This window comes from Daphnia magna, linkage group LG3 (assembly GCF_020631705.1).
Source record: "Daphnia magna isolate NIES linkage group LG3, ASM2063170v1.1, whole genome shotgun sequence".
In the NCBI taxonomy this organism is placed as follows: Eukaryota; Metazoa; Arthropoda; class Branchiopoda; order Diplostraca; family Daphniidae; genus Daphnia; species Daphnia magna.
This window is the reverse complement of record NC_059184.1, coordinates 2,457,634-2,485,481: the sequence shown is the minus strand read 5'-3', so window position 1 is coordinate 2,485,481 and position 27,848 is coordinate 2,457,634. Positions and strand designations below refer to the sequence as shown.

The following is a 27,848-nucleotide window of genomic DNA, read 5'->3' as shown; positions in this document are numbered from 1 at the left end:
CAATGGTGAAAGAGAACCGATTAGTGGAGAAACACGTGGTTTTCCACTTTGCGGGCCATGTGAGATTTTTCATTAATATTGGCTGACGTCAGTAAAGGAATGACGGCATGCAGGGACAAATGGCATACGTATAATAAACGATCTAGTGATGGATATTCATGGCCGTGGTAATAATTGGTAATAACGTGACATTTGCCTACGACTGCAGAATTCTCGGCCATAGTCTTTTGCGTCAAGATGTCCTCTCCTGTCTTCGGCGTCCATTGGCAGCGAATGCAGAGACACGTTCACGATCATCCAGTAGTAAGTCTTAATACCTTCTCGTCTCTTTAGTTGATGGTCTCGTGGTTATGTGAAACTTGCCAAATGCAGTGTGGACTGTCGCCAAAGAAGAAGCTTTCTCGTGATATTTATCTTTTTTTTGGGGGGGCATTTTTTGGGACGTCGTACGAATTATGAAAGGAATGCCATAGTCATGCCAGTTGTATTCGTCGTCTTGGCAAAACGTCTTGTTACCCACTTTTGGAATTGGTCACGTTGATCGTTGACTGCGTTGATGACGCGTTTGGAGAACACCCTTTTGCAAATTCTTTTGTTTTACTTGCGTGCGAAGGAAAATGGCGTCGTTTTTTTTTGTCGTTTTCCCAACTCTGACCACCAACTTGTTTCGTTTATTCGTGTAACTTTTTTTTCCCATTTTATTTTTCGTCATTTCACGAGATTTATTTTTTATTTCTGTGAATTTGTGGGAAGCGAATCAAATTGTTTGATATCAGCACGTCGAATGTTGAAAGCGAATCGTCACACGCCTTTTTTTCCCTTCTTTCCAGCCATTATGGGAAGTATTGATATAGATCAAGAGAACTTGCGTGTCACGAGTCTGTCTCGTCCTTTTTTTTTTATTCATTTCCCTCCATTCTTTTCACTCCGCCCTGTCTGTCTAGAAAATAAAAGAACGTAGAACCCTAATAATGGCATCGATTTCTGGAGGCAGACGAGTGTGTGTATATCTCCAGTTCATCTTTGCCATCTCTTTTCAATTGCATATCGATGTAGGTACACTTAAAAGACCATCAAGAAACTTTAGACTTTCGATCTTATTCACCCTCCCCCCCCAAAAAAAAAGGGGGTGGGGATAGAAAGAACGTGGTAAATGGTTTCTCTTAAAAAAAAAAAATTGTTTACGAGCTGAACGTACATTGTGCACGAACTCTTTCTAGACTCTGTACATGTAACGAGGTGGCAGTTCAGGAAAGACAAATGTTGTTAAGGCTTTTAGAAATAGAGGCCCCCCCCCCCCAAAAAAAAAAAAAAGAATTGAGAAGTGTGAGGCCGAATTTATTTTCTCGTTGGACCACTGAGCACAGTGAAAAGAAAAGTTAACAAGGGAAAAAAAGGAGTTAGTTGAGTAGCATCGTTAAGTCGGGGCGACTTAACGATGCTGATACGTACTCCGTAACCCGCTGGTCTGTAGCTAACGACGTCCGATTTTCGTGTTCGAAACGCGCGGGTTCGCTTTTATTTTATTTTATTTTTTTTGTCGGTGTCGAGAGAAATGGAAAGAGATCAGTCACCTATCGTAGCACTTTTCCTGTCTCTCCTACTCTCTTACAAATTTTGTTATGATGGGGTGGCTGCTTGGTTCGTCTGCCCTTTCAGTTTCGAACTCGACGATAGATGTAAACAAGTTCATTTGTTATGTATGTCTTTTGTCTTGAGATGGGCTTGCTAAAACCAAAAATAAATTCCAGGGAATCAAACGAAAAGAATGCGACAGAAAAAAAAAGAAAAATCTAAAGATAAAGGATGTGACATGATTCTCTCTTATTCGGTGGTGGTGAGGAAGAGTTCAACGTGTACGCCAGCGGGAGAAGAAGGGGTGGTATCAGGACAGTACGTGCGTTCCACATACCAGACGTCATTAATAATTGGCCGTCGCCTGATTAATTTTTTTTTAGATTCATCCGAATATTTTTTTGTTTTCTTTGGAATTTTGTTATTTCTGACCGTTCGTTGATTTTTTCTTTTTTCTTGCTTCAATTTCAATGCTGTCCCCCTGTTACGTACAGTATGCGCATAGCTATTAAATAATCGTACGGTAGGCTTATTTTATTGATGTTTTTTTGTTTTTTAATCCGTCGAGAATGCGGCTGCGCTACGCCGTGCAGCTCTCGAAGGCGGAAGAGAAAAAGACAAGTCCGAGAAAACATAAAATAAAAAAAGAAAATTCCCGGAATTCGAATGGGGGGGAGACTTACGCATAGAAACACGCACACAAAATTTGAACATTGATTGAAGAGGCCCATTATGCAGTCTCGTCTTCTTTTAAAACTTGTTTAAAATTCTCATTGACTTTCCTTGTCCCTTGGCCTGGCAACGGGTCGCATAATAAAGCCGTAATAATGTTATGTAACGTGAATAATCTACCGGTGTTGAGAGAAAAAGTTATCTAACATTATCTCGGAGTTTCGTGTTAATGTCGTTGACGTCTATTCAGCTGCGCTTGATCATCGAGAACTGATGAGTATCTATTCTTTTTCCCTTTTTTGGAGGGGAATTGTAAATGTGAGGATTTCCGCCATTTTCTTTTTGAATTTGTATTTTTTATTTTTCGAAGTTTACCCAATTATTCTGAAACGTTTGGGGGTGTAGAAGGTCAAATAAAAACGAGAAATTCAATGAGGATGGGCAAAGAGAATGATTTCCGGATTACGTTAGGGTTTTGCTCCATGCGGTGCGGGTCCACTTACGGATGTCGGTTGATTTATCAAAGTGGTCCCCTGGACAAACGTAAATGTAAGAAGAAAAAAAAAAAATGCCTTTTCGTTGTACGAGATCTCTTACTGTCTCTTTGACAAAACACGGACCGATGGCAGATGAATCCAACACAGTCGCTTTCTATCCTCTCAGCCCGGCCACTTATATCTATATACATACAAAAACGAAGTTAGACAGTACAAACAATTCAACCGGAGAGGCTAAAAAGCATCATTGGTCTCTGCGTATATAAGAGACGTGCGACGAACCTTTTGCTTCTTTTTATTGTCATCCGGCAAAATGCCGCAGCGTCGTGCCAGTTGACATCCATGACAGATACGACCAACCCCACCGCTACTACTACTACTACTATTACTACTGTAGTGCTTCTTTCTTTCCCATCACTCTGTTCAATTTCCAAGCGCACATTGTAGTCTACAAAAAGGAGAAACCCCCCTCTAAGAATGACATCTCGTATCGCTTCCGGAGCTCTTGCAACGTTTCCTCCCTTCCAAACATACACACACACACACACACACTCTGTTTGTAAGCTCTTTTTTTTTGGTAGCCTGCCACTCGTTGTCACGTAGATAACGCGATTACCAGTGGAATGATTTTCTATTAGTAAACAGGAATCGTTTCGGCGATCAAAGATGTGTGTTTTATGTCCCTTTACGAAAACTGAAGGGAATAATTACTTTGATTAAGGAAATTGGGAATTATTAATTGCCAGTGGTTTCGAAATTTTTTGGTTATGTAACAGACGAAATTCCGCTAATTTATGTCATTTTTTTTTTTTTTTTTATTCTTGTCTATATTTTTTGGGGGGATGTTTGTGTGCTGGTCTATGATTGAAAGGGACCGTCAATCGTCTGGTGGCGACAGAGCGTGTTATTGGATTGCGTCGAATCAAGTGCCGTCATTTCTGCAGCGCTACGCAGGGTGGAGGTCATGGCAGTACCATTGCGTTCTAGTGGGGGAAACAAGTAGATTGCTGATGAAGTTGAATTGCTCTATTTCTTTTGTTTATCTTTCCCTCTGTCCGCAGCCATCACCGCCATGTGCTAAGCTCTTTAATATATATATATATATTTTTAAAATTAACTATCGATTGCCAAAATTAGGATGAAGCACGGAAGGAAGCTGTTTGCTTAAAAACATACCAGTACATTATGTAGAAAAGATTTGCGAAATCCTTGACGTTTTGCGTTAGTTTCTCCGAAGCGTCGAGGCCAAAGGAGAGAGGGTTCAGTTCTTACTAGAATGAGATATTGATCGCCCCCCACCCCCCCTTTTTTTTGCGCTCTCTCTCTCTCTCTTACCGCATCGTAAAGACATGGAGGGGCTAGGTATATCGTATCCCCATAGTTTGTGTGTGTCTCTCTATCTCCATGCGTCTGTTGTCTGTGTGTTTCCGTACGAGACGATGGCGCTGATGCGCCGGAACATTGTGCGCACTTGCGCCCTACAATTCGGACTTGTACGACGTCTAAGCGCAGGATGTTTCCCCCATCCAAGTTCAGTTGTACCGAGCCGAGTGCATCCAGCAACGTGACCGGGGAAAAAAAAAAAAAAAATCTGTATATAAACAAAAACAAAATGGGAATAAAAATGAGGGGGGAGGGGCGATATTTCCGTTTGCTTACTGGATCGATCCGCATTTTTTGTTTTCCTTTCTCTTGAATACCTTCAATAATAGGGAAAAAGAATGCACGGAGTAGCATCTCTATTTACTGGATTTTTTTAATTCTATCCTCCCGCTGGAATCGATCTGGCGCATACTTCCGCTTACTTCTGCCACTTCTGTCGTCATAGGCGATTTTTTGTTTGCCGCGCTGTTTTCACATTCAAAGATGCAACTGAACTTCCTTTTATTTTTTTTATTTTTCTCTTGTTCTTCCGCTTCTTCCTTCATCAAGATTTGCTTTGCGTTGATACACACCACCTTAGCATAGTATGGTGTAAATTGTAAAGTAGTAAGATTGAATCAGACGCTCATTCCCCACTTTGGAAAGCTTCCAAAAGTTTGTTGTTTTTTTTTTTCTCACGTCGGATGGATGTGTCTGCAATCCTCCCATTTTTTTGTGTGTGTGCGTATGTTTTTATTTGAAATGCGAACGTGTTTTTGCCTCCGTTTTTTCGCGCGCAATTCGCAGAAATCTCGGGCATGAGATTCTCGTCAAGAGCTCTTGACGAGCCGGGATTTCGCAGACGTTCGTGTCACTGTGCAATGATTCAATTTACTTTGCCACCTCTCCTCTTGACTGACGTATGAAAATATCTAAGTCGACGACTGTTTTGCTGCGCCGTGTTAGCAGACAGCCATTTTACCTTCATCTTGCCATTTCTTTGATTTTGTTGTTGTTGTTTCGGGAATGTTGTTTTTGATTTCACAATGGCGGCAACGTTCGTACTAGACTAGCCTTCGTGTTATCGATTTGTTTTCTTTCCTGGAAATGGCCAACGAGCGAAATGTTATTGTGTCGTCTGTTTCTTTTTTCGCTTGACGTTGTGTTTGGCTGTCGTATTTGATTCATCGATTAGAGGGAAGGGTCAGGAGAGATTTGAAAAACAAAAACAGAACAGCCAAAACAGAAAGATGTTAGGAATTGTGTAGACAATTGAAGGTTGCGACAAAATCCATTTTACTTCCTTTTATTTTTTTACATTTCCCCAAACAAACCAAACAAGAGGCGGCCGTGCGCACGGCCTAGAAAACACGTTGGAAAAAAAGAAAACAAGTCCGGAACCAGACGCTGGTGCGTTCACGTGACGGCCCGACTGACCTTCCTGTGCCTGACTCGCATATACATGGGTCCAACCAGCCCTAGCGCTATCTACGCCTCAGGGCTGTACAGTGTGTGTAACCGTTACAGCGACAAGAAACGAGCCTGAAAGAAGGACGGCTCTTTGCTTATTTTGCCTTTCAGTTCAGCCCAGTTCCTCCTCCTCCTCTTTCGTCCTCCTCCCCCCTTTAACCATATCCGCTGGCTTCTCTCTACTTCCTCCCGCTTCGTCTAGCCGACGAGACTAGAAAATGGCGCGTTCTATACTACAAGCGGCTGTATACATCGTGCGTCGTCACATTTTATTGATCCGCCATCGATTTTTGTTTTGCTCTCCCCGTTTCACCATTTTGGACGGGCCCCTACGACGCTTGTCTGGCACCGCTCTTACTACCTACTACGATGACGACTACTACTACTACTACTATGACTACTATACTATACTATACTACGATAACCCTCCCTTTCTCCCCCCTCTTCCATTCCCTCTGTCTGTTTCTCCCTGTTCGCTATCCCGGAGGTATAGCGTGTGATTGCATGAAGCGTCGTTTTTTCTTTCTTTCTTTTTCTTTCTCCGGCTGAAGCGAGTTGTGGAGCTTAGCCCAACCTTAGTAACCATTTTTTTTCTCCTGGTTGTTACTATACAAACTGTATAACCAGCTCCGACTCTTATATACGAACCTCAATCCCTCTGTCGTCCCCCTTCTCTCTGTTTAGCTCACTCGCTCTCTCTTGAATTTGCTTTGCCAGAGACGTCACGGTCTGCTGGTGGCATCGATGTGAAGGGTACTAGCGAAAAAGGACGAAAGAAAAACGTAAATCTATATGGCAAAGGAGAAGAAATGGATAGTAAGTACAGTTGTACCAGGAATAAAAAGAGGTGGAACGGTATAGTGAGGAATTGTGTACGAACTGGGAACAATATACACACGGCACTGGGCAAATAAAGGGTGACTTGGACTGCTGTGTATATTGGGCCTTTATCGTAGCGTACAAACTCGTTTTAAAAACACGTTCAACATTAATGATCGTACTCGATAGCGTCCTAAAACTTCAAAGTCGCGTCTGCCCGATTTTGGAACGGCGTTCAGCGTGTGGTACGGGAAGCAAAGGGTGTCAAGGTGGCGAAGTTAAAACAACGCCCCAAGTCTTCCTCTTCTTGTTGAAATCGTGAAAGGCGATGCGCTCTGTCATCTGATGATGGCTATTGTTTTCTCTTGTTCCGAGTCAACATCATAAAATCGCCCTCCTCAATGATGTTCTTGCACTAGCGCTCGCGCTTCTGCTATTTATAGAGACAAAAATAAAGAGCTGACTCTGTTCAAAAGCGATGCTTTTAAAAGTTCTTGATCTATGGAGCCCGGCTGGAGGGTTGCCTGCCACGCAGGGCAAACTGGAAATCAACAACAACATCAAACAAAACCCTCCCGCTGCTTGAATTACGCGCACAGCTCTTTCCTCTTTACTCGCGCGTCTATCGCTCTCCGATATCCCGTTGATTGCAGATTGAACGGCTCCCGCGCAACGTCCCGACTTGCCCATTTCTTTTCCCCCTTTTTTGTTTTGTTTGTGCTATCTCGGTTTTATTTTTCTTTGGATAATGATGGCGCTAGACGACCTGCGTGTTGGTGGTCCTCGCCGGTCGACTTGCCCCTCTGTGCCATTTGGCAGCGTAAAGCAACGCAAATTTGACTGATTCTGATTTATGGTTGAAAGGGGATTTGTGGAACGGTTTAAAAACGAGTAACTTTCTTATTATTCTTTTTGCGAGAAAAACAAGATAATGGAATGGCTCACAAGTTCGTAATTGGTTTTGATGTGTGTACGTAGCTTTGAGTAAAAAAAAAGGAAAAAGGGGGACTTTCAAAAAGTTGTCTGGCAATAAAAGAAAAGTACACGAAAAGCAAATGATACAAATCTGTTGAGATTGTAAACTAATAATTCAGTTGATCGAGAAGGTCACGTAATAAGTTAAACGGCTAAGATCGTTCATACAACAATTTTCTTGGAAGGCACAAGTTTTTCTTTGTTTTAAATCCTATTTTCCGAAACGCCGAGATTGCGACGAATCACGCCGGTCGACGTAAGATTTATATACATTAGAGAGGGCCTAGGGGGGGGAGGGTGAAAGAAAAAGTTTCATATAGCCCTGCTAATAATAAATGCGTGTGCCGTGCGTGCCTGTTTTATTGGCACTTGCAATCACGAGTTTCGGTTCAAGTTTTTATTTTTGAGAGGCGACTGGCAACGCGTCTATTCTGGCTACATCCCTTCATCCCTCCTCCTCCTCCCTTTTATTTCGGTTGAAAACAAATATACTCTTTTTTGATAGTTGTATTATGTTTTTCATGCGATTCTTTCACCATAAAGCTTTAGTTCTGCTGTCCGTGTTTAGGTGATGATGGGCGATGTGGCGCAACACGATTTCCCTCTCAGACCAAAGGCTACTGTTCCCTTTTTATTTTATTCTTCTTTTTTTTTTTTTTTTTTTTAACGCGGTTACCGCCCTATTCTAGTGAAGGTCTATGTTAAGCTATCGAGTGACGAAGTTTCTATAGAAAACGAGGAAAACCTTGCCCGCTTTAACCGACCGGTGAGTTGGGTCGATACGTTTGATTGACATCGATTTGCATTCATCTTCGTGAGAAAATAAAAGGGAATTTTTTTTTTTCCCTTACTATTAACTTGATTGCAAGTTATTCCCCTGCAAAAGTGGCTAGTTTGAATGTGTCTTTAACAATTGGACTCCCTTTTTCTTTTGATATAGTAACTATAGGAAACGCGTAGTATGTGTCTATACGGCCATTGGCGTTTGTTAGGGTGGGTCCTTTTTTTTTTAAAATGTAATCGAATCGAATTTGTTTCCATTTTGCCTCCCCGCTTGTATTGGAGTACTTTGGCGATTGACGTGGTCTTGTGGCATGAAAGATGAATTTCAAGGTCTAGCCAGGCAGGGAAAAAAGGGAGGCATATTTGATCAGATAACCGTATTTTATAAATGGCGTATGGCAACAGCTCGCATGCACACACACATGCTCCGTCCTCAATCTGTATCGATCGTGACTGTGCCCCACCAGTCCCTGCGCGCCCCTTTCTACTACCCCCTACTCACGCTACTATATAAGAGCTTGGTGTAGTAGTCTGCCTTTTGTCTTCACATTTCTTCCTTCCATTGCTTAGCCCCCCCTTCATTTTTTGAAAGACAGTGCCACTGATCACCACTTCTAATGGATGAAAGTTGATGACTAATCCAGCCCTCTCGTACGCTGCGCAGACGGATGGCTAAAAGAAAGAGAAGAGCTAGTCATAATAGTTTGGGAGAGAAAAAGAGAAGACACACACACACACACCCTGGTGTGGTGATTGAATCACGAGAGACAGGAGCTGCTTTTTTCTTTTTTTCTTTTTTTCTATTATGAATTGTTCGATATATAGCCCCCGGTTGTCGGCTAAAGAAGAAGGTCCGTGCCAGATCCAGCATGGTGCAGGGGCGTCAACAACGGTGTCGGCTGTCGACAACATAACGGGCATTATGTCCAAACTCTTCCGCCGTTCTTCCACCTTCCATTTTTCCATTTTCTTAACAGCAACACGGCATTGACGTCATTGCTGGCGTCACACACACACACACACACACACACACAAACGGGGATCGTCCCTTTTTTTTGTTTTTTCAAAAATGTTTTTGTTTTTGTTTTCAATTGCCAACCATTGCCGAACTTTTTTTTTCCTTTGCCCGATCGTCAGCAGTTTTTTCTTGTGTCTAAAAACGATGATGTCATAGCGTGATCCATACACTTGAAACGACCTTGATCATTGGAGGTTATGTTAGTCTTGTAACATACTTAAAAAGGTATGATTATATCATGATTCAAGATGTCGTGTCTGTGTGTGTGTGTGTAAATGTTTAATAATACCGGATCCATTTTTTTCTTTTTCTTGGGGGGATAGGTGAGTGAAGGGATTGTTTGGGTGGGTGTAACACACTAACACAGTGGTACCGATAAAAGAAATAGATGTTTGAAGGTTTTTCTTACGAAAATTTCTCTCTCCCCCCCTTCTTTTTTGCTTGTTTTTTTCGAACGTTCACTTTCTTCTTCAGGTGCGCTCGTTAGTTGTTACCAAGTGAAAACGTTCATACGGCGGCGTGTTGTTGTTGTGCGGCAAAAAACCCGCATTTCGTTTATGTTTGTGTGCTGGTACGTCAAGGTACGACGACGGGAGACATCAGCGATTATCGCGGCCGCGATAGATTAACATTCTGGGTTTTTTTTGTTTTTTTGCTGTTTGTTTTATAAATGGAAACAATTGTGTAATGCGCCTAATACGGCTACTGGAATTAAGTGTTTATTTATATCTCTACCGTTGCCAACTGTATACGCTGTCTGCATTCGGGTGTCAGCAGTGCAGAGCGCAATTTCCCGAAAAGACTTTCATCTCGTTCCAGGAATATAACATGGCGCCCGGGCACCATTCTCGCATTCCAAAATTTTTTTTTTATTTTATTTTTTTGTTTCCCTTCATTTTCTCTCCTTTCTTTTTTATTTCCCCCGCTCCTTTATGTCGTTGCGCTATATTCTCTCTTTTCGCTCTCTCTCTCCTTGTTTTCTCCGAGCCATCAATCAGAAGATTCACGTTTCTTATATTTATGTAATTAAAAAAAAAATTCCATCTACCCTTAAAAATAAATTCAAGTAAAATTAAAACGAAGAGGGAAGAAAAGAGGTGAAAATTGAAAAAAAAAAGTCCAATAATTATGTGGGGGATAAGAGGCCAAAGTGCGCGCTAGCCTTAAAAAGGATTGCTGGGCCAAGGCCTCTGTTCTCCAGTCACGTGAATCCAAAAACAGCGCGGCCCAACAAAGCAGTCCCAGTTTGTTTTTCCTTTTTTTTTTTATCCCATCAGTTATGCAGGTAAAGTGCATGTTTGATATGCCGACTTCATGCAGGGCGTCGCGCGCGCGGATCCCTTTGCTTTTTGTTTTAAAAAAAGAAGGAATTCTGTGTAAACGTCGCGGCGTTCACGAGAAAGGGATACCATTGGGAATTTAGACGCCAGTCCGTGGGATTGTAGGTATAGTGGCCGACAGACCAGCGGCCACGCCCAAGTCCGTGACGGACTTTTTGACATCGTCCACTCTCGTTCCCTTCCTGTTTTTCGCCGTATTGCTCGTGTTTTTTAGAATCGCTACAAATGAAAAAGAAACACCGATCCGATTTCAAGGGAATCAAAAATAACAATATGACAAGAGTGGCGGTGGGATTTAATAAAATAAATATTAGGAAAGAAAGAAAGAAATGCAAGGTATTTGATGACGGGCGTACCGGACCCCTGAGCCAAAGGGAGGCATCGTTTCGGCCATCTTTGATTCGATCGACGTACGGGGTTCTTGTCCCGACTCGAATTACAGTTATAATACATGACTATACGCAATGACCTAGAAGATGAGCACGCAACTACAAGTCCACACCTTTTTGTTTCTTTTTTATTCCCCCTTTTTTTTTTGTTCTTTTTTCTCATCTGCTGGATTTGAAAACGAGAGAAAATCATCAGCACCCGCGCACACTGCGTGCTTCTCTCTTTATTGATGGAACTAATTATAGCTAAGGATCATTTCAATGGTACAGTTAACGATGGTGCTGTAACCCGAGGGTGCATAAATCGTGATCAATACCATTATACACTGGCGGTATTTATATCCATCCGAATACCTCGAAAAAAGATCGATTAAGCAAAGGAAGAAAGGGCAGTTTATCGGTCAAACCATCGAAAATGAAGCCGAAATTCTTTTTTTGTTTCTTTCTTTATGACTTGATTTCCGAGCATTCCAATGACGCGCGATACATAACTAAAAAAAAATAATAAATAGATCTGGACATAAATCAAAATAATTGATAAACGCACCAGATTTTCAAGTGAACTGTGTAATTATTGTCTACGACCCGGATTGAACTTTAGCCAGAATTGACGTTTGCTATTTTCGGTTTGTCGATTGCACGCATTGGAGATCAGATGAAGACGAGTCGAGGAATGATGAAAAAAAATAAGAGAGAGAAAGAAACGCATAGTTACAAGACAATGTTTTTCTTAGAAATAGTGTAATTATCCTTTTTTTTTTGTTGTTGTTGTTTTCGTCTCTTCCGCGTATCAACAACACCCGAATCGTATCATCCATCACCGTCTCTCCTGGCTCCAAGGGCTCGCTAAAGTAATGGAGAACAGGCTGACTATTTGGCGGGAAGATTTCGCTAGAATTGGGTGGAATTCGGAGAAAAGAGAGCAGACACGGTGATGTAACGGTGGCAAGGACGCGCGCGCGCAAAAAGAAAAATGGATACAGCGATTCGCAAGCGTTAATTTTGGTGAACAAAAAAATGGCGTGACTCATGGCGCTTAATTATAACGGAATAATTCGAAGAAAAAAGAAATATTAGGATTGAGTGGATGGAACGGATGGGAAAGAAAAGAAGAAATGGGAAGTGATGCAAATCACTGGATGCGCTTCTTCGATAGGACCGCGATCGATGGACAACGTAAAAGAAGGCCGCTTCTCTTGCGCTTGCTATCAAACATGATGGTAAATCAGACGTTTTTTTAAATATAACGGACAGAGGAATGTTAAAGTCCAGCTCGTTTTTTTTTAAACCTTTATTCTGAAAGTGAATTATTTCAAAGCCGTGCCAGAGGTTAACTAAAGTGCCGTATTCTTTGTGTTCTAATAAATGGGGTAATAAACTCCCAATGTTTTATTTTTTTCTTCTTCTTCTTCTTCTCCATATTTTTTTATTCTAATGCCTCTCTATGCGTATGCCTAACTCAAGTTTTTTAAAATAATGTTGGAGGGGATCCCTGTGCCCAAGCGCAGCCGCCTTGACTCGTGTTATGCCATCAACATGTTCAGAAAGTCAAAACCTTTTAAGGAGATTCTTCTCTTTTTCACATTTTGGCGCCCAGAGAATATGAAAAGAGAGAGGTAGTGAGGGGAGCATGTTTTTTTATTATTCTTTAAAAAAAAAAAAAAAGGTATATATAAAAGGGAATGAGGTAGAATAGGCGGAAAGATTATGTGCGCTACCCTGGCGGTATCGTCACAGTCGGGACTCGAGCAACTCTCGTTTTCTTACAACCCCAGTCTCGATTTTTTCTATTCCCCCCACTTTAAAAAAAAAATCTCCTGTTGCTACGGTGAGTCTTGATTTGAATTTTGATGGAGACCACCTTTCCCTATCGTCCCACCACATCTGCGTTTGGTCATCGTTTATTCGATCTGCGCATTTGAAATGATCTCAACCATCCCTTCAAAAACCAACACAAATTCTTCTATTTTCGAAAAAAAAAAGAAGCCAACGAGGAAGTTGTACTCGGAAGAAGAAGCAGAATTTCCTATTTAAAAAAAATCAATCGAATTGGAGTCCGACGTTGAATGAAACGTTGGAAACCCGTGCGCGAAGGGAATGATTGTATAGTTGCGATTCGATTAAGCTCGCAGTGCGACAGGGGGATATGCAACTATATGTAATTTATAGATAATAGTACAAGGAAAAGGTTTTGCGTAGTAACGAGTCTTAAGACAGCGTGCAAAATACATAAAAGAGAAAGACGGACAAACTTAAAAAAAAAAAGTGAGAGGGAAGCGAAGAGCCGTTGGAAACAGCGGGGCTGGGCTGTATCATTTCCCAGAAGAGCAAGGTTTTTGTAGTTGTTCCAGGCACGGTCGAAGTGAAGAAAAAACAAATCAAATAGTTATTAGATGAAGAAAATAAGGGACGGTGTGTTAACGAAGAAATAACAACTCCTAGCAGTTGATATATATTTATAAATAAATCGAGAAAGACACTAGAAAGGAGGTTGGTGGTAACTATGCAGCTGATGCCAACCGACGGACAAGGAATGTGTGTGTGTTTGTACAATTTTTTTTTTTTTTCTTTATCGCTTGTTCATCTTCTTCTTCGATCTCATCACTCTGGCCTCGGTGTCTCCAGCCGCAAGTCTCCGACGAAACCGGATTGTGCAGGGCTTCTCTTTTATTTCCCATTTCTAGTGTTGCTAACTAGCAAGCGTCTATATGTGATCAGAGTTGGCAGCATTTCAAGCCAATGGCGTTGATATTTTTCTATAGAGCGGTATTTATTTTCTTTTTTTTTTTTCTTTTTCTATTAGTTATTTTATCCTTTTTGTTGTTGTTGTTGGGTCGTTCTTTTTGTTTCGAGATGTTTGCTTAGATTTCCAGGAAACACAGCGAGAACGAGGTCGTTGCATGTGTGTGTGTTGTACTTGATTGGCGTTGTCAAGCGAATAACGTGAGGCGACGTCCAGGCGCCGGCATTAGCGCATGATGTCGCTATCCCGCCATCGTCATTCCACCCAATTTTTTATTTTATCCTTTGCTCCCGGTGCGGTGCCGTCCGTTGCTGTGCCGGCATATTGTTTGACCATCCCCGATTTCTTCGAATTAGCTGCAATTGCCGCCTCTCTCCTTTTTTTTTTAGCTGTTTTTATTGCGGGAACTCAATCGTCGAATGGATCGTTTCTATAAATAGAAACATCAATTATTTGAATGTGCTTGAAAATAGAGAGAGAAATCCAAGACATCTAGAAGTGGTGATTTGAAAATGATCATTTCTACGGAAAGGTAGGCGATCGATTCAAATGTTTGACGAGACGACAGTGGGAAAGATGAAATGAAAATTGAGATGATGATGATGATAGTCGTGATCAAAGGGAAATCTCACATTTCTCAAGTGTCTTATAGAAAACATTACGCCTTGTATCAACGGTTATTAACCAGAAGCTGTTTCAGCTACCTTTCCGGTTTGTTCACTTATTCGATGTAACATTCGTTGCGAGTTTGTGTTTTTTTTTCAACAAGATTTCACGAATAAAAGTAGAAAAGAACTACCATAATTGGCCGTGTTTTTATCCTTAGCTGCAAACCACAAACTTTGCTAGAAGGTACGTCCAAAAGCGTAGGGAACAAAAAAAGATGATCCTAATAAAACACGTCCGATCAATCAGCCCTTTTCCCATTTATTACCGCATATCATTTATTATTATTTTTTTAAAGCTATCCACCTCGCTGTTGTTATCAAAAGGGCATCAACCTTGTATTTTGATAGGCCAAACGATCCTCTTCCTGTGGGTCCTATCATTGGGCATATCGTCGCGCCTATGCCCCGTCGTAAAAATAAATGGGCAAAAGAGTCAAACGATCATCAAACCGAACGCCTCTTGTTACGTATCTTTACAAGACTGTTTGATCCCCCTTTCCCTTGTTCCTCATCATATACACAACACAATGTGCGGTATGTATTGTTATAAAAATTGACATTGGCCTTTTGTGGGGTGTCCTTTAGCGGAGTCTATCCCTCGTGGTTGTCAAAGTGTGAAGGGTCCACGACATTTGGACATTTGGACATGAAAATTTATTCCATCTTTCCAATTCTGATCGATAGAAAGAAAAAAAAAGGAGAGACACATTGAAATGAAGTTTTTTTTTTATTTTGTCAATGTCATGTACATCTGCTGATTTTTCGCACAGTTAATTTTGTTTTTGAAGTCGTTCTAAACAAGTTTTCTGTTCTTTTTGTTGTTGTTTTTATTTGACTCGATGCCAGATTGCAGGATTTGTTTTTTTTTCCTGATTGGAAAGGTCTGAATTAAAGAAAGAAAAAGAAAGACTCGTTCGTATTTCCTGTTTAGGCTTTTTTTTTCCCCTTTAGTCTGTGCGGATGCCTTTTTCCAAGCTGCTGGATATGGGACGATCCATCATCAAGGCACCGTTGGGCGCGCGCGCGTTCCCTCCTTCAAATACAACAGTCGAAATAAAAAAAAAAAACCTTTTTCCATCGTCAGCAAAAGCCATATCACAACTAGCACTACCCTCTTTATATATAAATATATTATATACCGTTGAATTTATTCAGTCTAGCTATATTTATACCTAATCTAGCAGATTGTATAAACGACATATAACGCACACAGGGAAGTTCCCCTTTTTCCTAGTAGCAACTTCATGGCCACCGAATTTTTTCAATAATATTTTTTTTGTGTGCGCTCGACATCATTTTTCTGTTGCCATGCACGTTTTTTTTCTCGTCATAGACAGTTGAATTGAACCGATTGAATTTTTTTTGTTGTTGCATGGGACATGTCGCGCTCGCATCCCTTTTTGCTTTGTGTGTGTGCGCGTGCTAAATTTATCGTTCAATACCAAATGAGAAACTAGCTGCAGTATGCACGTAATGTTTCTAATCTTTTTTAACGATTTTTCTACGGGGAGGGACCGATGATCGATACCCCCAAAACAGGAATGACATTCGGAAAAGAAAAAGCGAGTAGCAAATAGAAAAATATGGGCTAAAAGAAAAATGGACGGAACGCAAGAAAAACAAGTCCGATGCGCGATGCCATCATCATTTTCTGTGATGGCAACCGAGACCATCACCATGGCATCTCTTACGTAGCTGCCAACACTTGACTCTTGGCCAGCAAAACATAACCAACAAAAAATGTTCGTCTATGCGTTTTGCATAGCCCGAATAACGCAATGCTGGGGTTGCATGTAGTAGTGTGTAATCGTGGTCGTAGTAGTGGATAGACAAAGCGGATTGTAGTCAAGGCCAATGACGTTCCAGGCCAAACAGGAAGTTTTTTTTTTTTGTTGCTCCGTGCCCGATCCTTTCCCATCCCAGTGTCGCTACCGTTGGCTTTATCCTTAGCTGTCAGACGTAGTTGCATCGCGTTTCCGCCGAATTCATCGACGTCTTACGCGTCGGATAATACTTTGATCGAAATCAGCCTCCCGACCTCGACTCTTTTCTTCTTCTTCTTTTTTTTTTTTATCTTCTATTTTATTTTTTTTTTTCGGCGTTGTCTGTGTGTGAGTGTCTAGACTACTCCATCTTTGAGGATCTTTTTCTTACGAATCCCGCGTCTCTCACGATGAGCCGATTCCTCATGGGATGTATCGTGAGCGCCAACAGCAGCCAACAAAATGGCGTCGGGACCAAATGAGAAGCAAAAAATAAAAAATAAAGGGAAAGAGAAGGGAGAGAGAGGGTATTAGGAGACAAGCCAACTCACACACACACACACACACCGACACACACACAAAAATTGGAGGGAGAGAGGGGGGGAATAAAAAAAGAGAGGGCGCTTCAGTCACGCTCTCACGGTCGGAAATATATGCGTCCATGTGCCAGTGTTTTTGTCCCTACTCCCCGTCACTACCCCTCCACTCGAAGTAGGTCAGACATTTATTTTTTTTCTTTCTTTCTCCTACCTCCCTCCGTTTCCTTTTCTATACGCACTGCAGACTGATGTACCTCTCACATATAGAGTGGCTCACTCTCTCTCTGTTTCTTTCCCGTTTGTCTTGGTTGCCGACTTTCGGTTGCTAGGGACAGAAAACTAGCCCCGGCTTGCCTCCCTAGAAACTGAAAATTGTAAACGTGAAAAACAGAGGAACGTGATTCATTTATATTCACCTGCCTTTTCTTTATTTTCAAATGAAGATGCAGCAAAAAATGAGGGTATCATTTTTGGGTGTGTGTGCGTGTGTTTGAATAGATCAAAAAACGATGAGGCCGAGTGTAGGCAAGCGAGGCGATGTCACCCACCCGCTACTTGACTTTGCTGAAAAGGGATCGTTTTTTTGTTTTTTTTTAAATATTTCTTGGCGAGGCTCACCCTACAATTTGACTAGCGTCATCGATGGGAGTTGTCTCGCTATTCTCGCTTCTTCCTATGTGCGCGCAGAAAAAGCGGAAAATGATTCATTTTTAGATTGAAAAGAACCGGTTGTGAGGAGTGGTGACAGTTAAGGCCCTCACGCCTTGTTCATTTCTTTTTTTGTGTGTTGTGTGTGTTGATTGCTCTGTTATGTGGTTGACGTGATTGTAAATCCAGATCGATTTCTCTCTATCTCTTTCCAAATGAGATGTTTTGTTTTTTTTCCACAAAGGTTAAACAGCGGCAGCTGCTCACCTTTGATTGCCTCCCTTTTTCTTCTTCAATCTATTGATTTAAAGCCGTGGCGAAACAAAACAAAACAAAAAAAATGAAGCCATTAATCAAAAGCTGCTGCTAGTTTATGCACAAAGCCATCACGCAAAGAAGTGGAAAAGATTGTAGGGGAATGCGAAATGACTAATGGGACGAGGTCGATTGCTCGTCGATCCAAAGAATAACCCTACCATTAAATTGGGTTGGAATGGCCGATTAAGACTCTTTTAAAACGATACAATGTTTTTGGAAACATAAAATCAAAGAAGCTCTTTATCTAAAGCGATAACCAGAAACAAATTGATGGCGAACGTGGGGGCTATGTTGATTGTCTTCAGGGTATGTTGAAGCCGTTGTGGACAAATGAGGGCAACACAGATGAAGTGATCAACTACCATCAAAACATGCATCCATGATGCATTTGCTTTCGTTCCGCCTCTTCTCCCTCGTCGCCACATCGTTTCTTAACATTCCGTTTCCCTTAAAAAAAAGAAAAGAAAACCATCTGAAGGAAATTTTCAAACACCTTGGAATGTCGAATGCAAAATAGTCGCATTCGTCATGTTCCATTCTCCCTTACGGGGCTCACCAACCCGACCGCGAAAGGGACTGGGTGAACTCTCAATTCCTCATCCATCATGCTCATGTTTATGGTATAATACATAGACTATGTACGGCCATAAGCAGAGTTTTTGACTCATCTTTTACGTGACAGGCTCACCACCATATCAAGGAGCGTAGAGGTCGCCACGAAACCAGTCACATTTTTTTTTTTTTTGGCAAACGAAACGCCAAGACAAAAAAGAAAAACAAAGTGAAAATGTGCTGGAAAAAAACGAATAAAAGAAGCCACAAAAAAAAACCCCAATGGTCGACCTATTTGAAAAAGACGCTCCCGGACTGTTGCTATGCGTTTAGAAGAAGCACTTTTTTTAAAATTATTATTATTATTATTTAAATGTGTAAAAAAAAAGTTAGTAAAGTACGAGACCAAAGAGAGAAAAAGGTCTCTTAGTAAAAACTGTATCTACATTCTATTACGAACAAATAATCCGCTTTTCGCAGATATCCCTTTTCTCATTTCATTCTCGTTTTCGACGCAAACACAATGGGGGTGCCAGCTCATCTGTAGTCGTCGTTCAATTTCAATTTCGTTTCTGGCTCTCTTTCTCACACGTATATAGAGACACACAAACGAGAGAAAGAGTTGTCACCGTTGCTGGAACCGCCGTGATAAATAGCGTCGTAACATAGGGTGTGTATATATATATATACTGGTGTCGTTCAAGAGATATGTATAGAGGCCACACACACACACACTGCCTGTGTGTGTGTGTGTGACTAGAAAGGCATTGAACTTGTATAGAAAAGAGAATAGAGCGCGTAGTTCTCTCTCATCATCCACCGACTGGTAATATAGAGGGTCCTGGTGAGATCCTCGGCAGCTGTGATGGTGTGTGCTCTCTTTCTTGTTCGCTTTTGCCTACTCGTCGTCGTGATGAACAATTTTTAAAAGGGGTTGCCAGTTCTTTTCTTCAACTAGATTTTTCTTCTTTTCGAGTGTGATGAGGCTTATCACTCTGCACGCTTTTTATTCCTATTCGTTTCAGCCCCCTCCTTTAAAATGCTCTGTCTCTTGTTGGTATATTAGCATATCTTTATCACGACTAGATGAGTTGCTCTCCTGTCTATGGCCTCCATTGTCTATTTTCTGGTTTTGTTTCGCTCTCTTAGACACAGGCAAGCCCCAACGGCGGCTGTTGTCTCTTCTATTTGAATCAGAAAATGACGATCGGGGCTATACAGCGCAACTATTCTTTTCTATTTCTGAAGAGCTAACTGCGAATCCAAGCGGAAACTTCCGTGTGGTGTAGTAGTAGTAATGGCGGTGGCAGCAGTCTAGCGTGTTGCTATCCCCGATGGGACGTTGATGACGCAATTTCTAGCCGGTCGCAACAGACAGGAGAATCTGAAGAAGAAGTCGATGTGCGTGATACTGACAAACGTGGTGGCCATTTTCATTATCGATTCGTTGAGAGAGAGAGAAAAAAGAAATTAAAAACGTCTGGGCCTGATAAAAGAAATTGTTTTTGATTTTAATTGGCAGTCAGTGTTGAAGGGGGTGATGATTGGTCGTAACAGCAGCAAGAAATTGAAATTGTTGTTGAATGTTACGATCTCTGTGCACGCTAAGGTACCGCCCCCTTTTCAGTCGAGCCTCTTTGATTGAGTAGTTTTTACTCGCAATGTTGCGCTACACCATCTTTTCAATTTTGAATAGCTTTTAAATGTAAAGAGCAAAGTTGGTTGTTGTCGAATGGAAAGCATTTTCATTTATAAGAAAAGGGGGGGGGGCCGTTTACGCGCAACTACGTCTTCCAGTGAGAGAGAAATGTGACGTAATACGAAACGATTATTACGACAGCGAAGAGTCGAGCCAGCTACGCATTTTTCATCGGGTAGAGTCATGGCAGACGTGAAGGGAATGGCATTTCGTCTTCATTTCTTATCTTTTTTTTTTTTAAAAGAGGAAACGAAAAAAAATAATATATAAGGGAAGTTAGAATAACGATTGCGTCAGGCCTCTTGCAAAACAATTATGTAACGGGTGTTTTCTACGTGTCGTAATCATTGGTGAGCTTGCTAATTCAATGAGCTATACCACGAGGGTTTTATTGTTTTCGTCCTTTGATCGAATCTGTCCCACTTTTCGTGTGTTCCGTCCTTAAAAAGATGACGAAACTCGTGGGTGGACCAAATTGAAGACCAAAGAGCAAAGGCCAACGTTGATAAGATCAGAAGGGAACGACGCGGAAATGCAAACAATATCGACCGGTCACTGTGTCCTTCCTGTTCTAAAGGCTCTTTGTTTTGTTTAATTGAGAGGAGCACGTCTGTTACAGAGAAATGAGAATTTCTGTCCGATTTTAGCGTTTGCACGGTTCGACAGCAGATTGACAAGACAATGGAACTTTAAAAAGACTAGTCGATCCTGAAAATGTGTCGGCATATTGTGAAATAGCGTGGCAATCTAGTTGCTAATTATAGGACTTAACCTTCGGTGTGTCACTCGCTCATTACGTGAAAAAATGCCAGCTAGTTGATTGCGCGCTATCATTCCTTTTAATTCAACTTCACGTTTAGCTAAATGATTGGACTTTTTTCTTTTTCTTTACGGGATGGACAATTGAGAGCAAACGAAAATGAGACATGTCATGTGTCTCTCTCGAGTTGGATGATAATGATAATAAATAGAACAAAATGGCGTAATGGTTGCGACAGTAATAATCCCAAAGAATTGGACGCTTTCATAAAACTGCTGCACTGGGAAGGGAATGTTTGTTTCTTTTTGACGACGGATGTCATCCGTGTTGAATGTTTTGTATACCGTGAACGTGTCACAACGGATATCCATCATGACTCGATGATCAACCGCTTGCATCTTTCCTTATTTACTTCAGTGATGGTAATCTTCACGAGCGGGAGAAAAGAGACGCGAGGTCAATCCCATCACTTCCAGTGAAATTTAAAAAGATGAAATCTTTTTGGGAGAAAAGAAAACGAGCAATAGTTTGAATTCTTGGAAAATGATAAACTGTGTGGCTCCAAGAATTAGACATTCGTCTATGTGATAGTCGCATATCTCTTGGCTTTATTTTCTAAAAATGGCGTCCCAAGATCAATCAACTCTGTATTTTTAACTCGGAACTTGTCAGTTGGGCAAAGTTAATAAGCGATCTCGCTAATCGTTGATTCAACCTCCCGTCACGAGTATTATTTTGTTCGACGTTCTTCCACTTGCAAACTAGAAACAAAAAAAAGGGTTACAACGGGAGGGAACAATAGCCTTTATAATAGCATAATTACTTGTTTTTTTCTCTCTTAGTAACGATCTCTTATTCGTAAACGTTTGAGTCGTAAAAAAAAGACGACATACGGTCATTTCCTCAACTCAAATACATTTCAATGTATTTGTAGTCTATTAATCTTTTCTTCCCCCAACTAATAAAAAAAAGAGAAAGTTAGTATTTTGTATGTACTGCACGAGTACACACAAAAGGTAAAACAAAAAAAGAAGAGGCGTGTAATTACGTATTGGAGATAGGCAAGGATACGTGTCGGGATCCCGCAGCGTCACCGGTTCACACGTAGAACCCCAAAGCTTCTTTCCGTTAAACTTCCTTTTTTTTTTTTTTCTTTCTTTCTTATTCACCCCCTGCTCGTAAGTGTCAGCCGCCAAAGAAATGAATAGAACACACACACACAAAAAAGAGAGAGAAGGTAATCATGTCGGTAGTGGCCTTATGTACTTGTGTAACGATGACATCCCTTTAAAAAAAATATATATATAATAATAATCGTAGGTTTTTTGTTGCTCGGCGATGTAACAAACAAACGGTCGTTTCGGGTGGAGGCGAAGAAGAGAAAGAAAACCGGAACAAGTCGTGAAATATACGAGAGGGATGGACGACAACAAAAACTTGTAGTAAACGGGAAACAAATAAAAGAAAAGACAAGCGAAAATTGTTTTTCCTCTCTTTTTATTTTTTAAACGTGTTTTTCTCTTTTCCTTTAAGACCTTTTCACATGTCATCGGTTACAGCGTGTAACAACGACCACGTTGTAACAGACCCGAGAAAAAGAAAAGGGAGGATACATATATTTTTCTGTATTTATTTTTAAATATCATATCATTTCGAGAAATTTGCCTCTTTTTGCTTTTTGTTGCGTTGCAACTAATTAGATGTTGTAAAAGAACAATTCGAAGACGGAAAAGAGTGTATTTAAAAAAAGGGTAAACCAGCGGAAAGGTAGGACGAAATTCCACGTGCGGAAGCTATACTCGGAACAGTTGAAGGCGATTCAACGAACGAAAGACTCAAATCGTGAAAAGGAATTTTTGTTTTCCCCCCCGCGTATACACAGATATTATAAAACTATAATATTCATTTTTTACGGTAGTAAATAATTCTGGTAGCCAGACATTGAAAGTGTCAAATGTTTTAAGAAAAAAGGTAAAAAACAAACGGAACAACAAAAGGAGGCAAATGGTAACAATAAAGCGTATAAATGCAGCCGGGGTTCCAATAAGCGGTAAGCGTTATATAAGGCCGGGGAAAGCCCGGGGTTCATTTTGGCTGGCCGCCGATGTGTGTTACTATATATTTACAGTATAAGGATGTGTGTCGGTGTGAACGAAACGGCCCATTTCCTCTCTCGTCCAACGTCAAACGAAATGTCGTAAAATGATCGTATATAAAAAAGAGAAGAAGAGAAACGCAGCTCGAGCCACATTTGATTCTCAATTGTTTTTGTTTTTTTCTTTTCTTTTCTTTCAACCTTTTTATTTTTCTCCTTTAAATTTATTTTTTTTGTTTGTGTTCATTTCCGGAGCAGCATCACATAGCGCTACCTCCTCCCTGACACTATACGAACCTAGGGGTTATTATAGACAAGCCACCCATTCATGAATGGCCAGTATCGTTTACTTCTTTCAAATGGGTATAGAGGAAAAAGAAAGAGCCGAAAGAAATAACAATCATCGCAGGAGGCCCTAAAGACCTTTTTTGGAACATGTCAGTCGCAACGAAAGAAAAACGACAACTTCAAAGTGCCTGAATGTTGCCCCCCACTGATAGGGAGGGCCTATCGGTTCCATTTTTTTTCTGCTTTGGAAAGAAACACTCGATATTAAATGAATACGAAGTTGGGACTGGGGCTTTTTGGATAGCCGGAAACTGTACAAATTACGCAGTGGTTGTTGAAATTCAATCCACGTATGGAAAAAAAAGCGAATATCACAACGTCATAATATGTTAGCGTGTTATGTTTTTGTTTATAATTTTTTTCTAGTTACGTAGCCTCAATGTCTGTTTACATAAGTGAATTCTCGAGCAATTCAAACTGACTGTTGGAGAAAGAAATAGAAATGCTAACATGTCGCGTAGGTTGTCGAGTACAATCCATTCTTCTTCTTCTTTTTTTTTTTAGGGAGAGGGCAATGAGGGGGGGAGAACGCATTCTTTGATAATATCAATGCTCAGACAACGAAAAAAAATAGGCAAACAAAAGAAAATTGTTGGGGGGGGGAGTGGATTCGAACAGGACAAAAGAGAATTTTGATGCACGCGGGACGGGCCGAACGGAGCGCACACGCCAACTCGTCATCAGCTTCAACTTGTTTTTATATCAACGACCCAGCGGGCAAGGTCCACATTTTTTTTTTCTCCAAAGCAAAACGAAAAAAATGGGGGGGGGGGACTTCATAAAATCCTCCTAACAACAAGCCGAAATAACGAAAAAAAAGGAAAAATAGAAACATAATTTAATAAAACAAAAAAAAAACTGGGCATGAATTTTCCCCTCAAACAACTTTCTGATCGTTGGTAATCAGTCGCACGCGTACATTACGTAAGAAAGAGGAAAAAAACGAATAAAAGCCGAATGGTAAGGAGCGAGGCATTGAAGTCGGGAGATCCGCCGATTGAAACGAAGTGAAAGCGGCTGCTGCTTATACTCCCCTCCACCTTTATGTTTGCAACTCTCTTATTATTTAAAAAAAAAAAATGTAATCAACTGTGTGGCAAGGCTTTTCTCATCGCGATGCAAAACACGTCACAGACAACAAGGTCGAGTCAAGGGAAAAAGAACGAGAGGGTCAGACAGAGGCTTATTATAGTTTTGCATGGTCAAACATTTTGACAGCTCTTGATATTATTTGCCAACCGTATTCGTTTAAAAGTAGGGCGAACCGACAATCGAAACATGACGAGAATTAAAATAGAGCAAGATAGCGGAGTAGATTGGAATGGTTTGTAAAATGCTCAGCCCACTCTTAATATAGTCAACCATCATTCATAATGAATGAAGAAAGGAGACTCTTACTGGCCGCTGCCACTTGAAGCTTTCCACCGATCAAAAATGGATGAAAGTCGTTGATGGCTCTTTTGGGGGCATCCAGATTTTTCAGTGCCTACCCCACTCTATATCTTTCGTCTCTCTTTTTCCCTTGAAAACGAAGGGCCCCGCGGTGCAAAGGCTGAAAAATGAGATATACTAGAAGCGAAAAGGGTCTTTTTTTTTATTTTGCTTTGGTTTTGTCGGTCGTCTCGTGTAACACATAAACTTTTAAAGAAGAGTTTTGCATATACGAAGAGAGAGAGAGAGAGAAAGAGTGAGTACGTGAGAGCCATCACGTCTGGTTGCTACACGCGTTTCCTATTTAGTGTATATAGTAACGCGCTATGATATATACACATATATTGAAATGTTTACTAATATCTCGTATTTGGGTTCGCATTGACTATGCCGTCAGAGACGATCGTACGTGCCGTCAATCTTGTCGACTCAAAAAACATATTTTTTTTATTATTTAAATTAAAGTTGGGTGGATTTGTTTTTCATTTGCATTTCATTTTTTTTTTTATGAAAAAAAAAAATACCTCGTTTACGAAATCCTATTCTCGGGCGGTTTTTTGCTGATGGCCAATTTTTCTTGTTATTTTATTATTTTGATTTTATACCAAACGCTTATCCAGAAAGAAAAGAAAATATATATATATATATATGCCGCGTTTTGAATTTCCGTTTATGATAATGAGACCGCGCGCTCGTGCCAAACATGCCGATTTCCGCCAATAGCATCCGGCCAGCATTTATTTTATTTTTTTAAATCAAGATATCGTTTCTCAATGTTTATTGTTTCTTGAACTCGTTTTTCGTTCCATGTGCACGTAATGTGTGTATTTTTTTTTTGTGGCTTATCTTATTATACCCATTCCAATATCATTTGCAGTTCTTTTTTTTCCAACCATTTTTGTCGTTTAAAATTGCCGTTGGTCGTGTTGATTCAATTTTTTCTAACTGTGTTAAGTAAACCTTTCGGTTTAGATTGTGGTAAATAAGAAAACGCAAATCTTCTGTATGTCAAAGGGGAAAGACAAACACGTGCATCGAATGATATCACGTCGCCATATAAAGCGCACGAGTAGAAAGATTGAACATTGTGATAAGAAAACTGACGTCCCTCTCTCTTTCGTCAACATAAACTTGTAAACTGGGAACCCAACAAAACGATGTGCTTGTCGGCGTAATGCCATCCAGCCACGCCCTATAACTGGAAAACGGTCTTGGGAATAATTCTAATGAATTTATTATGTCGCTTAAAAGGCATTGTCAAGTTTCGTGTGTGTCAAGAGCTGAATCGCGCATTCATTAGGGCATTTCTTGTGTGTGTGTGTTTCTAGGCAGCTTTTATTCGGACCATTTCAGCAGGAAACATCTCCATCTAAGCGAAATTATTTTGTTATTGTTTTGAATATCTCATCTTTTCTTCGCGCGCACAGAAGCGAATTTACAAAATACCATTTCCTTTTTCTTTGCATTCCAATAAGCCACACTTACAAATTGTCGATTGCGCAAACAAGCGCAGGATGCGCCATCCGATACGACAATAATGTTGGCCATGTCTCGCTCTGTGTTTGATCGGACCCCCCATCTCCGCTTGTCTTCCGTGCATTTATCTCTTGCTGTGCGACGTTGCGACATTGTATCCATACATCCGTCTACCGCATCTTACGTATAGACTAGCGTTTTTATTTTGTTATTTCTTTTACGGGATTTTATCCTTGGACCACGTCCTCGCCCTCGCCCTGACCCCATACGATAGATCCCAAGTGCGCCGAAGCCTCGTCCTCACAAGTTTGTTGTTTGTCTGTGGACATGAAGATGATAATAAAAAGAAAAAAAGGAAGAGGACTTTACTTTCAGGGAAAGGGGGGGGGCGACATACATAACAAACATTTTTGAATAACAACCAAGACACACACACACACACAAAAAGAGGGAAGATTTTCTTGGCCGGTATTTGCAAGGCACTTTTTTCCGGGAAAAACGATGGTACATGACATTGATGAGGATTTTTTTTTTTTTTGCGAGAGACATCGACGAGTTTTATTCTTGTATTGTATGAATATTTATGGTGTCGTGATCGATACCAAAAAAGGAGCCCTTAAGGAATTAGACACAATCAAGACACGAAAAGGAGGACGTTTCCCTTTTCTTTTTATTTTCAAAATATTTTATTATAATTCTTTGTTTTTCTCTTTGGCTTTCAATTAGACACAACCAGGCGCTAGAAGCGTTGTTGATGCGGTTGTGTTGCCAACCGCAATCGGAGCGGACAATGCGGACGGAAAGACGGGCATGTAATAAACCCAAGCTGCTTCTTCAATTCGTTTTCAATAAGCGCTAGATCGCAGACTGAATTTCCTGACAATTATTTGTCTGTTATGTAACTCTGTGTGTGTTTCGTGAATAGAGTTGTCAAGCCGCAGCTAAAGTCCATAGTCCCCGCCAACAAAAAATTGTGACGGCAGTCACGGAACAATTGGCTTCATTGGCTACCGATCCGCTATCTTTTTTCGTGAATCTATTGGATTTTGAATTCGTAGAAAAGAACTAAAACTGCGTAAATAGAAACCGCGTATGTGTTTCTTTACAGTATGTTGTCTAAACCCCCAGACGCCACCGATAATGACCGTGAAAAACCCGTTGTGCTTTGCATGTAAAATAAAAAAATTGAATTTCGGTACCAATCATATGGCGCAAGCGAATTACATTTTGACCAATTTTAACCGCCACCGTTGCCGAGTGTGGAATTTCACATGGGTATTTCAATCTTTTTATTCCTTTTTATCCTGCCCTTGGTGATAACATTTTTTTTCTTGGCTCTTCTGAGATTTGTCCTTTTTTTTTTCTATATTTTAATCTAGACATATTTTTTGTTGCCTCTTTTTATATATATATATATGAAAGAAGGATGTCACACGTCAGCGGCGCCGCTCGTACGGTATGATCCGATTCCGTTGATCGAGAGTCGGCACTTGGCACCAGCTGACTTGTCGACGAGACGGGCATTACACGGCGACTAGAGTCGGCGATATCAAAAGGCGGAAAGGATTTGGTGAAACCCACACTTTTTATTTATTTTTTATTTATTTTTTTATTTAATTCCTACCAAACGTTAAGGAAATATAGTCCCCATTTTTATGCCGATTAAAAACATTTTTGCTCGTTCAGTTTTTTTATCTTTCTTTCTTTTTTATTTTTTATCTTCCTTTTAGTAAAATAAATTCCCCTTAAAAAAATAAATAAATAAATACTTCCAGATGTAATCAGCTTATCCATTCGTTTTTATTCTTTCAGTTTCCCTTAACTCCTGAGCACTGTGCGCGCATATATTCACTCAACTGTGTGTGTTGCGTGTGTGCAAGATTTCTTTCCATTTCACACTCCAGTTGG

At 40.6% G+C, this 27,848-nt stretch overlaps 2 long non-coding RNA genes across 3 annotated transcripts; one reads left to right on the top strand and one right to left on the bottom strand.

Moving 5' to 3' along the window:
• The first annotated feature begins 170 nt into the window (after nucleotides 1-170).
• On the top strand, nucleotides 171-27,721 carry LOC123470725. Its single transcript, XR_006644448.1, has 2 exons — nucleotides 171-303; nucleotides 27,363-27,721. It is a non-coding gene; the product is annotated as an uncharacterized LOC123470725 (long non-coding RNA).
• Nucleotides 2,251-5,711, bottom strand: LOC116918920. Of its 2 annotated transcripts, XR_004391718.2 has the most exons (4): nucleotides 3,921-5,711; nucleotides 3,027-3,828; nucleotides 2,845-2,925; nucleotides 2,251-2,780 (listed from the first exon to the last, which is right to left on the bottom strand). It is a non-coding gene; the product is annotated as an uncharacterized LOC116918920 (long non-coding RNA). The 2 variants fall into 2 exon arrangements; XR_004391717.2 differs by having other exon boundaries at nucleotides 2,262-2,780; nucleotides 3,027-5,554.
• Nucleotides 27,722-27,848: the final 127 nt, after the last annotated feature.